This window comes from Nannospalax galili, unplaced genomic scaffold (assembly GCF_000622305.1).
Source record: "Nannospalax galili isolate Female #2095 unplaced genomic scaffold, S.galili_v1.0 scaffold521, whole genome shotgun sequence".
In the NCBI taxonomy this organism is placed as follows: domain Eukaryota; kingdom Metazoa; phylum Chordata; class Mammalia; order Rodentia; family Spalacidae; genus Nannospalax; species Nannospalax galili.
In genome coordinates, this window is record NW_008344634.1 from 1,411,764 (window position 1) to 1,423,340 (window position 11,577).

The 11,577-nt window shown below is 36.4% G+C and overlaps 1 protein-coding gene across 1 annotated transcript in view; it reads right to left on the minus strand.

Annotated features, from left to right (window-relative positions):
* The window catches only part of Glra2 (glycine receptor alpha 2), a 231,617-nt gene that overhangs the window by 128,030 nt on the left and 92,010 nt on the right, over nt 1-11,577 (minus strand). The gene's annotated exons all lie outside the window — the stretch shown is intronic.

Genomic DNA, 11,577 nt, shown 5'->3' on the forward strand with positions numbered 1-11,577 from the left:
AAATTTACAGCCACCTTTGAAAGAGATGTATCCTTGCTCTGGAATGTGTTACTGAATATGTTAAAGCTGTAATGAAATGCTTCTAAAAAAAACTTGAAAATTAAATTTGAAAATTAAAAATGAGATAAACTGAAAAAAAATTAAATTAATGTTAGTTGAGTGGCCATGTTTAATAATACTGTTGACTACCTCATGATGCAAGTTCCTTTTGTTGCGGGCTGATAAGCAGCAGATTGTCACTTTGCATATCCAATTCTTAATGTGTGTCATAACTTATGTAACACTGAGATTCTAAAGTCAACATTTACTTTTTCTTGCCATCAGATAAACTGAAAAAAAATTAAATTAATGTTAGTTGAGTGGCCATGTTTAATAATACTGTTGACTACCTCATGATGCAAGTTCCTTTTGTTGCGGGCTGATAAGCAGCAGATTGTCACTTTGCATATCCAATTCTTAATGTGTGTCATAACTTATGTAACACTGAGATTCTAAAGTCAACATTTACTTTTTCTTGCCATCATGATGTTGCTTTATGGTGCATTTCACTTACATGTATATGCAAGTATTTGAGTTTATGTCATTAATAAATATGACTATGATATCAAAAAAATAATAATAATTAGTAGATGTGAAAAAATTGCCATTGAAATCTACCTGACGACTTTATTTCCATGCTCAGATGCCAAGGAGCTCAGAAAGTAACCGACTGTGACTAGTAATAATCTGATATATAGAGATTAGAAACGCATGTGCAAACATCTTAATGCCAATTGCATTAAAAATGAATTTTTCTGTATGAAACTGTGTATTTTAATAATGAAATGGAGATCTTTTTTAAAGGTTAAAACCTCATTTAATTTTATGTGTTATACGGTTTATGCTGAGTAAAATATTGTTTAATAATTCAACTGTAAACCTAAAGATTTATAGCCACTTTTGAAAAAGATGCATCTTGGCTCAGAAAATTGTTATTGAATATGTCAATGCTGTTATAATGAAATGCTTCTTCTAAGTATGTGGTTATTAAATAAATAATTAACTGGAAACAAAACAAAACAAAACAAAATCCTTCAGAGGTGGAGACAGTCTCGATCATATAAACACAAGAAAGAAAGAAATGACAATAAGGAAAGAATCAACTAAACAAAGCAGCAGATCCTTGACATGAATAAATGAGGCCAAAACAAGCAGTAATCAAAACTACCAGGAAAACATCTAACAAAATTATGGGATTATCAAGCCACTTTCAATAATAACTCTAAATGTAAATGGTCTTATTTTGTCTATTACAAGACACACTAGCTGTTCGGATTACAAACTAGACCCAATTTATGATGGACTACAACAATGCACCTCACTGGCAAGGAGTAGGAATAGATATAATCTAACATATAATAAACAGCCAAAATTATAATAAATGGGGAAAAACTCAAAACATTTCCCCTAAAGTCAGCAAGAATACAAGGATAGCTACTTTTGCCACTCTTATTCAATAGCGTGTTTAAGGGTCACCTATGGCAAAGAAGCAAGAGAATGGAATAAAATGAAAGAAGTCAAACTGCCCTTATTTACGTGTAATAAGGTCTTAAACGTAAAAGATACTTAACCACTCAACCAGATAACTTTTATATAAAGTGATAAACACGTTCTACTGAGAATCAAGATACAAAGTCAATGTATTATATAAAATCAGTAGCTATTCTATGTAATAACAATGGATTTGCTGAAAAAGAAATCAGGAAGAAATCTTATTCACAACAGGTTAAAAAATAAAATTGCCTGGAATAAGCCAAACCAAGGATGGGAAAAACTGCTACAATGAGAACACTGAAGAAAGAAATCGAAGTTACTAGAAGACACAAAGACCTCTTAAAGCTTATGGATTGACAGAATTCATATTGTGAAAATGGTTATGCTATGAAAAGTACTATGAAAATTTAATGTAATTCACATCAAATTTCCAATAATACACTTCACAGAACTATGAAAACAAGCCTAAAATTCCTATGAAAGCACAAAAGATCTGAAAATATCTGAAGTAATTCTTGGCAGAACCACCAGTGCTGAAAATATCAAAATACCCGAGTTCAAAGACCAAAAGAACAAACAAGCAGGTATACTCAAAACTTTTCAAAAGAAGAAGTACAAATGGCCAATAAATTTGGACCAATGTTCACTATCTGTACCTATGCAGGAAATGCAAATTAAAGCTGTCTCATCCCAGTCACAATGGCTATCAACAAGAAAATACAAAACAAGAAATTTTGGCTAGGATGCTTAGGGAAAAGTAACCCTCATACAAAGCTAGTGGGAATGTAAATTAGCTCAGTCATTCTGAAATCAGTATGGAGGGTTCCTTAGAAAATTGATACTGTAACTGGCATATTACCCAGCTATATCATTTCTGGGCATATACTCAAAAGAGTCAGAATCAAGCTATAGGTAAAGAAAATGTGACACATACACACACACACACACACACACACACACACACACACACACACACATACACACACACATGCATCTCACAACGGAGGTTTATTCAGCCACAAGGAAAAATGAAATGCTGTTTTGTCTCATATGTACATGTAATTATATATGTAACTTAGTGTTGGAGAAGGACATAAAATAAAAAGGCACTATCAGGGATATGAAAAAGGAAGGGAAGTAGGCAAGAAGAAGTGGGCTAATAGGGAGGCTGGAGAGATTGTTCAGCAGTTAGGAGCATTGGCTATTCTTGCAGAAGATTCAGATTTGATTCCCAGCACCCACATGGCAGTTAACAACCATCTATAACTCCAGTTCGATGGGATCCAACACCCTTTTCTGTCTTCCATGGACACTGCATGACATGGGTACACTTACATGCAGGCACTACTCTCACACATATGAAAGAAAAATAATAAAGTACTTAAAAAAGAAAGGCTCAGGATCTGGAGAGATGACTCAGCATTAAGAACACTGGCTGTTCTTGCAGAGGACCCGGGTTCAGATCCCAGCACCCACATGGTAGCTAACAACTGTCCATAACTCTGGTTCCAGGGGATCCGACAGCCTCTTCTGTCCTCTGTGGGCATTGCACGACACAGTTGCACTTTACCTACATGCAGGCAATACACACATACACATAAAATAAAAATAATTTTTAAAAATTAAAAAAAGAAAGGCTCATAGAAGAAATGAATATAATCAAAATATAGTCTATGCCTATATGGAAAGATCATAATAAAACACATTAATTTGTAATATAACAATAAATTCTTTAATACGCTAATGAAAATATATGCTAATAAAAATAAATGGAAAGAAAACATTTCTAATTGAATTCAAGTTTGCCTTCCATTTTGAGATACAACCTAAACTCTTAGAAACAGGAATGATGAAAAAATATTTTCAATCTCAAGAATGCCATAAATATCAAATAAACTGAACCAGTAAGTAAATGATTCATCTTTGTCTTCATATAAATTGTCATTCCAACAGGCCAAACAAGAAATTCTCTGGAATGCCTGGGCATTATTACATCCTGCATTCAATTTATGCCCTGCATATAAAATCAAAGTCATTTTATTACCCTTGAATGTTTGGACTATTTTTTGTATATTGTGTATATGACTATTTCCTAATTCTTGACTGTGGAAACTATTTCAGAGTTGTCCTATAACCTGTGTCCTTTCCATGTTTTCAAAACACAGTTTCTATGGAATGCTATTCATGCAAAAAAGAGAAATTCATGTATATGGTTTGGAACCAATAACATTTATGGGTAATGATTGGTAAATAGTCTTTCATACAAGCCAATTATAGAATGGGTCTTTTTATAGGTTTTTGGTTAATGTTAAAAGGACAAAAAACCTTTATTTGGTGATTATTTCTGCTGCATTTCTTATACCTACCTTCATCCAAAGTCTCTCCAATGTCAGAAAGCTGTTAATCACACTTTTCATAAGAAAAAGTTGTTCAGAAAGAGAGAGAGAAAATAGCAGTGGGGAATTTAGGAATAAAGGTAGCGGTTGGAATATTCTAAGGAAAATTCAGAATTGGATGGATGATTCACTGAGATAATTCAAAATAATGAACATAAGTAAAGGATATGGAAGGAATCTCTAGGTAGTACAATCCCTCCAGTGTCATCAATTACGTTTTGAGTATATAAACTGTATCTGGCACATAGGATGCCCATACTAAAGGTTGAAAAAAACATTAGTGAATGGAAAATAAGGAGAGTCTCACAATAAAAAGAAAAACATGTTGAGTCCAGTGTTGTATAAGGCCATTGATATTTTTTTTCTCCCAGCAGCCTGCATCACACCTCCCAGCACTGTGAAAGCTAGCCAACAGGGAGTTTCCTGCTTAGTTCACTATTGATTTCTCTGCTGGGCATGGTGGCACAGGCCTTTAATCCCAAGTACTCGGGAGGCAGAGGGAGGCAGATCCCTGTGAGATTCAGGCCAGCCTGATCTCCATAGCAAGTTCCAGGCCAGCTGGAGCTATAGGGAGACCCTGACTGAAAACAAACAAATGAAACCAATTTATTTCTCCATGACTTGTAACTAATGCGCGTGGTGTCTTCAGCAATAGGATATTATTACGTAGTTACGGTGAGCAACCAAGAACAGTGGCAATGAGCCCTTACTGTTTTGAGTGCCTCTGAGACTTCTCTGACAACCCGTAGGGAAGTAATCCATCCATGAAACGGAGATTTTCATTTTATAACCCATGTCTTCTGTGAGCAGTATTATTTGCTCATTTATTCAGGGTGCCTCTGTTCAAAATTATTTTTCCCTGGGGCTGGAGAGATGACTCAGTGGTTAACTGCGCTGACTGCTCTTGCAGAGGACCTGGATTCAGTTCCAGCACTCACATGGTGTCTAACAGCCTTCCATAACTCCAGTTCCAGGGGATCCGATGTCCCTTTCTAACGTCTGCTGGCATTGCACTCCATGGGTGCACTTACACACATGCAGGCAATACACTCATACACATAAAATAAAAATAATAAATACAATAAAAATAAAAACAACATTTTCTCCTGACTTGCCAGGCAAGATGTGCCCAATCATGCAGTAGTTGTAAACCCCTTTATGGGGGTAATAAACTCCTCTTTTAATTGACATTGAGGCTGGTTCCACAGGAGTGAATTCATGCTTGTTGTTAAAAACCCATGGCTAGGAAAAATCACAGGCCCAACAGACAGACACTACTGATTTTGCTTAATTGTCATGCTGTCAAATAACTTTTTAAATATTTATGTCTTATGTCCACATATTCGTGCTGCTCTCAACCTTTGTCAGAGAAACTTCATATCCAAGTGGGCAGTGTGGCTAATGCAGAGGCTCGTAACTGATCAAAATGCAGAGAACAAGTGATTGTGCATTCTCAACCATACAGGGGATGCGTATATCCAAAAAGAGGAGACAGAAAGTGTGGAAGAACTGGAGGATGAGGAGGAGTTCTGTGAAATGCTATCCTTTGGATTGGAAATGGCTGTTGCAGTAATGAACTCATGGCAGCTGTGGTTACCTGCACAAGACCTGAATAATAGCAAGTGAGCAAGAAATGTTAGCATGAGGAGGGGAGGGTCTCCCAATGCACCCATGCTGCCTGAAAAGCTACTGGCAGTTGATGACTGCTCGTGGAGGGAGAGTCACTTTTCTTTGGGGGTTGGCCACTGGTGTTGTTCATGCCCCAGTGGATGACCCCAGCCATGAGCACAAGGGCAGCGCGAATTGAACTCAGTGTGTTATCAAAATAAAACATTTAAAGAGGACATGAAGTAGGGATGCAGATATGTTGGAGTTGGGCCCAGAAGGAGTTGGAGGAAGGGAGTGGGGCTGGATATTATCAAGATATATTGTATGTTGATATGAAATTTTCAAAGAAAAAATAGAAATAAAATATTAAAAAGAAATGTTATATGGTAAATTATAGGGTATAATAAAGTTTTAATTCTCACTTTTGTACTCACTATTGACCTTGAGAATGAATTTACTTATCTAGAAAACGGGACCAATAATATCTATCTCAGAGAGTCAAGGTGATTTAATAATGTCTGATAAAAAGCAGAGCTGGTACCTAATGACGAAGTATTAGATATTGTTATTTTTCTTCTGGAAAAAGAGAAAGGAATGTGACTAAATATATTCTTTTTATTTGCTACAAGTTCAGTGTTTTAGCATTTCTATTGAAATACTGGAAAGTGCTTAGGTCATAACCACACAGTTCAGTGAATAATTGCAAAATGAACCTCCTCACGTAGCCAGCACTCAGGTCAGGAACATTACATGCCTTCTTAATCCCAGCCCCTGCATTGTGCCTCTCAGTCATCACCTTCTTTATTTCCCAAATTCCACTGTAATTATGGTTTGGGGTTTGAATAATAGAGATTAATTTTCTCTGCTTTTCTAAACTTTAAAAGCAAAAAGTCACCTAGTGAATATCCTTCCATTCTTGGTAGCTTTAATTAGATATCAGATACTCATTTTTGTTATGTGTAACTGCAACTCATCCATTCTTAGTCCCATCTTGCATTTCATTGTATGAATAAGCCACAGTTTAACTATTTTATTATTGATGATTTTCCAGTCTCCTTTTTTTCTACCTTTGAGTGGCCACTAAATGATAGTAACTTATTATCTGGTGGGACTCAGCATAAACACGTGCTGTGAATTGATGAAAATGAGGGTTTAAAGGGTTACAGTGGAGCAAATAAATAGAAATAAGGTTAAGTTAGAAACTCTGCTGGGGATGACTTTTTGGTTAACAAATGAAAAAGCCTGTTGTGGAAGCCTCAGGAACCATGACAAGGTATGCTTAACAGAGAGAGAAATGGCAACCAGGTTAACATTGTCTCCACTAAAATGATGAATGAAGATGCCAAGAACATAGAATACGCAGGGAAAGCAATGTGAATAGCCAAAAGATTTAAGAATTTCTGAACCTAGGAAGGAATTTAGTTTGTAGCCACTACTTTGTCTTGGGGGTAATCAACAGCTTTCTAATTGGACTTATGGCTTGCTCAATGGGAAGGAACTCATGCGTGACACTATAAACATATCCCAAGTACACATGGCTGGAGATGACACAGACCATAGAGGAAAACCCTAATTTTGTCACACTCCTTGTCCATAATAATTTCTTACTATATTCTAAACATATATCCTTATATTTATAGACAATCATACCTCTCACCACTCATCAAAGAAGCTTCTTTTTACAACAGATGGGGACTACTACAAAGTTCTATAACTGGTCAAAATGCAAAGAATAAATGTCTTAGGTGTCTAGCCCTAAGTTTACACATCTACAATGCAGTATCTATACCTAAGGCTTAGAGAATATCACAGGAGAGGGGACAGAAAGAATGTAAGAACCAGAGGGACAAGACACCGGCTGCTACTTAAGGCATTCTAGACATGATAGGGAAACTACACCAATGAAATCGCCACAGTATGGTTTTCTGATGAGATCTGCATATAATAACAAAACCAGCTGTCATTCCAAGGTGGATGGGGGAAATCTCAAGGGGTCCCACCTCAAGATGAAGAGCTGCAGGCAATCAATGGATACTGAAGGAGGAAGGATCAGTTTTCTCCAAGGACAAGCTCCTTGCATGGCTATCTAGCACCAAATGGACAGCTCTAAAAACAGGTATACAGGAGCACTACTGAATCAATTCAGTGTATTATATAGATATAGATACATGTACATCTATAAATATATGAATATGTAATAATAATAATAATAATAATAATAATAATAATAAAGGAATGGCACAGGGACCTGAGAGGGAGTTGGGAGGACATGGGAAAAGTTGGAGAGAGAGACTAGAAGGTATGAAAATGCAATGAAGACTACACTCATGTGTGATGTTCACAAAAATACAAATAAAAAGGCAAATATTGAATTATTTCTTTTATATGTGGAATTTAGATTTAAATGAGTGGGACATGAGAGAAAACAGGGACCTTTTTGTTGTGGAGGAATGGAGGCAAGAGAGGCCAACAGGGGTGAATATGAGCAAAGCACAATAAATACGCTTAAAAATATAAAGAGTCGGTAATTAGCACGGTGCAGTTCCATCACAATGGAGCTTCTAGCTCTTCTTTTAGGGTATTTAAATCGACTAGTGTTTTCAATCTTCTTTTTTCACTTGCTAGAAGCATAACTATGGCAAACTGATTGCTCTGTGTTTTAGCTTTTCCACTGATAGATTGAAATTGCAAAATTGTACTTACTTCAGGTGTGATCTGTGAGATTATTGCAGAAAGGGCCTTACATAGTGAAGCACATGCAGAAGGTACTCAATTATAGTAAAAATTCATGTGACGTAGTGATTAATCATGCCTGCTTGGAGCCAGGCTACCTGGGTTCAAGGTATAGCTGTAATTTAAGGTTCTTTAATACCTTGAGCAAATTCATCCCTCTGTGCATTAGTATCCTCATCTGTAAAGTGGGGATAATAATGGTACCTAATTCATATTATTGATGTAAAGTTTAAATTTATATATAATCTGGTATGTGGCAAACACAGTGAAAGTACTTCCTTAGACAGCAACAAAATTTTCAGACAGGTTCGAAATCCTGGTTACCCATAAGAATCACATGGGAAGCTTCAAAAAGTTCTGATGCTTAAGTTTTTGAGATAGATTGAATTAAATTTCTTGTGGTGAGTTCTGGAAAAGCTTTAAAATCTCTGCTGATAATAATGGTAATAAGAAAGGTTGAGACTTCTGCTTTAGACACCCTTCCTTATCAATCCAGTTAAACTCCAGTACTAACTGTTCACTCACTAAAGGTTCCTCAGGTATGGGTAACAGGACACCAGAAACCTTTGAATATTATCCCTTTAAACTGCTTCAACTACTGAGGATCTCTTCTACGTACATGGCATGGGTCATACAGAGTTGAAGAAAGCACAGTCTTCTCTGCAAGGAATTTAAAGTGTATTAGAAAAAATATATGTGGGCCAGGACTCCTAAAGTAAGTCTAGATACAATTAATATTTTTTTATTTTTCAACTTAAAATTTTTTATTGAGAATTTTATACATGCATATAATGTGTTTTGATCAAATCCATGCCCACACCCTCCCCTCCAACTCCTTCCACATCTCCCTATCACTTTTTTTGACAACTTCATGTTCTTTCTCTTCCTTCCTTCCTTCCTTCCTTCCTTCCTTCCTTCCTTCTTTCTTTCTTTCTCTCTCTCTTTTCTTTCTTTCTTTCTTTCTTTCTTTCTTTCTTTCTTCTTTCTTTTTTCATTTTTATTTTATGTGTATGAGTGTTTTGCCTTCTTGCATATAAATGCACCCATGCATGCAATAACCATAAAGACCAGAAGATGGCATCACATTCCCTGGAAATGGAGTTATGGATTGTTAGCCACCATGTGGGTGCTGCGAACCAAATCTGGGTCCTCTTCAAGAGCAGTCAGTGATCTTAACTGCTGAGCTATCCTTCCAGCTCCTAAATGCAATTTTTGATACAAGACACAGAAGCCTAGGCAGCAAGGAAAAAGAGAGACTATTTATACTTGATGGCAATGAATGAGGGCTTCATGTGAGAAAAGGTATATGCTCCAGTTGATCTTGAAAACAATGGAAAAGTAATCACTTTTCATTTTCTTCAGCTTTTCCATCTCTAGCAGGATTTCTGAGGCCCCTTTATCTGGTAACCATATAAAAGCCCAAGATTTCACGAGACCAGTTCACATGTAGTTTGGATAATATTTTGATATTCTAGTGTTTTGTTTTTTAAACATGTAATCACTCCTGGAAAGCTGACTGCACCTTACTCTCCATGCTGTTTTGGTAAAATATGGAAAATGATATGCTTCAGGTCTGTGATATAGTTTCCTTCAAACTGGAGCTCATGCCTTCTCATGTCTTATATGAAGCCCAACATAATACTGAGGTTCAAATGTACAAATAGCCTTTAAGGACAGGGAAAAATATACTCAACTTTTGCTGGGTTAAAGAAAGTTTGTCACCAAGATGGCTCAGTGGGCAAAAGCCTGACAACCAGAGTTTGATTCCCAGAATCCACAGTGCAAGGAGAGAACCAATATCCCAAAATTTGTCCCTTGACCTCCATGCACACAGTGTCATGTGCCCACCTGCATACATACATACATACATACATACATACATACATACATAAATATACACACATTAATAATGATAATAATAAAATTTACAAAGATGGTATTAATTTTCTGACATTTGGATTCTTCTGAAAGAGTATACACCTATACCTTTGGACAAGAACTACTATAGGAAGTTCATGTGAGGAAGATTCTGGATGCCCTTATCAGAATGCAATGTATAAGCTTGCATGCAAACAGTCTGGAGAACTGAGAAAGGATAATGGGTGCTTGAGTCAGCACACCAAGAAACCTCCAAACCGGTGTGACAATGCTGAGGAAGCAAAGCTGAGATAAAAATAGCCTGTCTGAATGTCCTCTTACCTAAATCATTGTTTTATTCTTTCTTTAGTTAGAATTCTCTACAAGGAATAGCTATCAAGAGATTGAATATAAGTCTACTTCACACTATCGATCAGAGAAGTGAAACTATAAAAATTGTAATATTAGAACAATATACACAAGCATGATTATCTGTGATAAAGAACAGCTAGTTAAGTAAAGATGGGGCCCTGGCTATGAGGTTTTACTTTTGTTTGTTCCTTGTCCTTAATAAAGGTTATATGGATAGTGCTCAATGACCAGCCCATAGAGAAGTGCATATCTATTCATGTATTTATTTAATCACTACTTATTGAACATATCCTATGATCGAGGTGCTGTTACAGGGACTAAGCCAGATAAAACCCATTTCACAGAGATCATACTCATATCAAGGGAAGTAGATAATATACGATGAACATGATCTATAATAGGTTTTGATATAAATCATAATATTGCCATAAGGAGGTATGTGCTGTGGAGAAACAAATGTAACCCAGGGAGTTATGTCAGGGTACTGATGAGTATGTGCATAGGAGTGGTAATGGACAAAGCAGTCTTAATTGAGAAAAAAAAAGTTTGACTAAAGGTTTAGAAAAGGCAGACAGGATCTAGTAATGTGAATATCAGGGGGCAGAATATTATAGGCACAAGTGCCCATTGTAATGGCTCAGAGATGGTAGGCTGTGTCTGGCATCATCAGGAAACAACAAGGAGACCAGTGTAGTTGGGGAGCAGTGAGCAAGGGGGTAGGTTAATGTGAGATGAGTTCAAGAGTAATAAGGGACAAATTATGGATGCCTCACTCACCTTCACGAAGACACTGGAATTTCCTGTGGGTGAGATACAGATCTACAGAAAGAGTTCCAACAGAGAAAGGCTAATGACTTTTTTCTGGTTTGAGTTTCAGATTTATAACAGCATGAGCAGAGAGTCCAATCATGCAATGCCAGACATCCGATCTACAGCGCTGTGGCCTAATAAATGAGTATTCCAACTTCTGAAGTTTGTTACACAGTGATAGAAAATTAACTTATCATTTGAGAGCTTTCTAGTATTTCCTAGTACATGATAAGTTGAAGTTTATATATATATATATATGCCTATAATT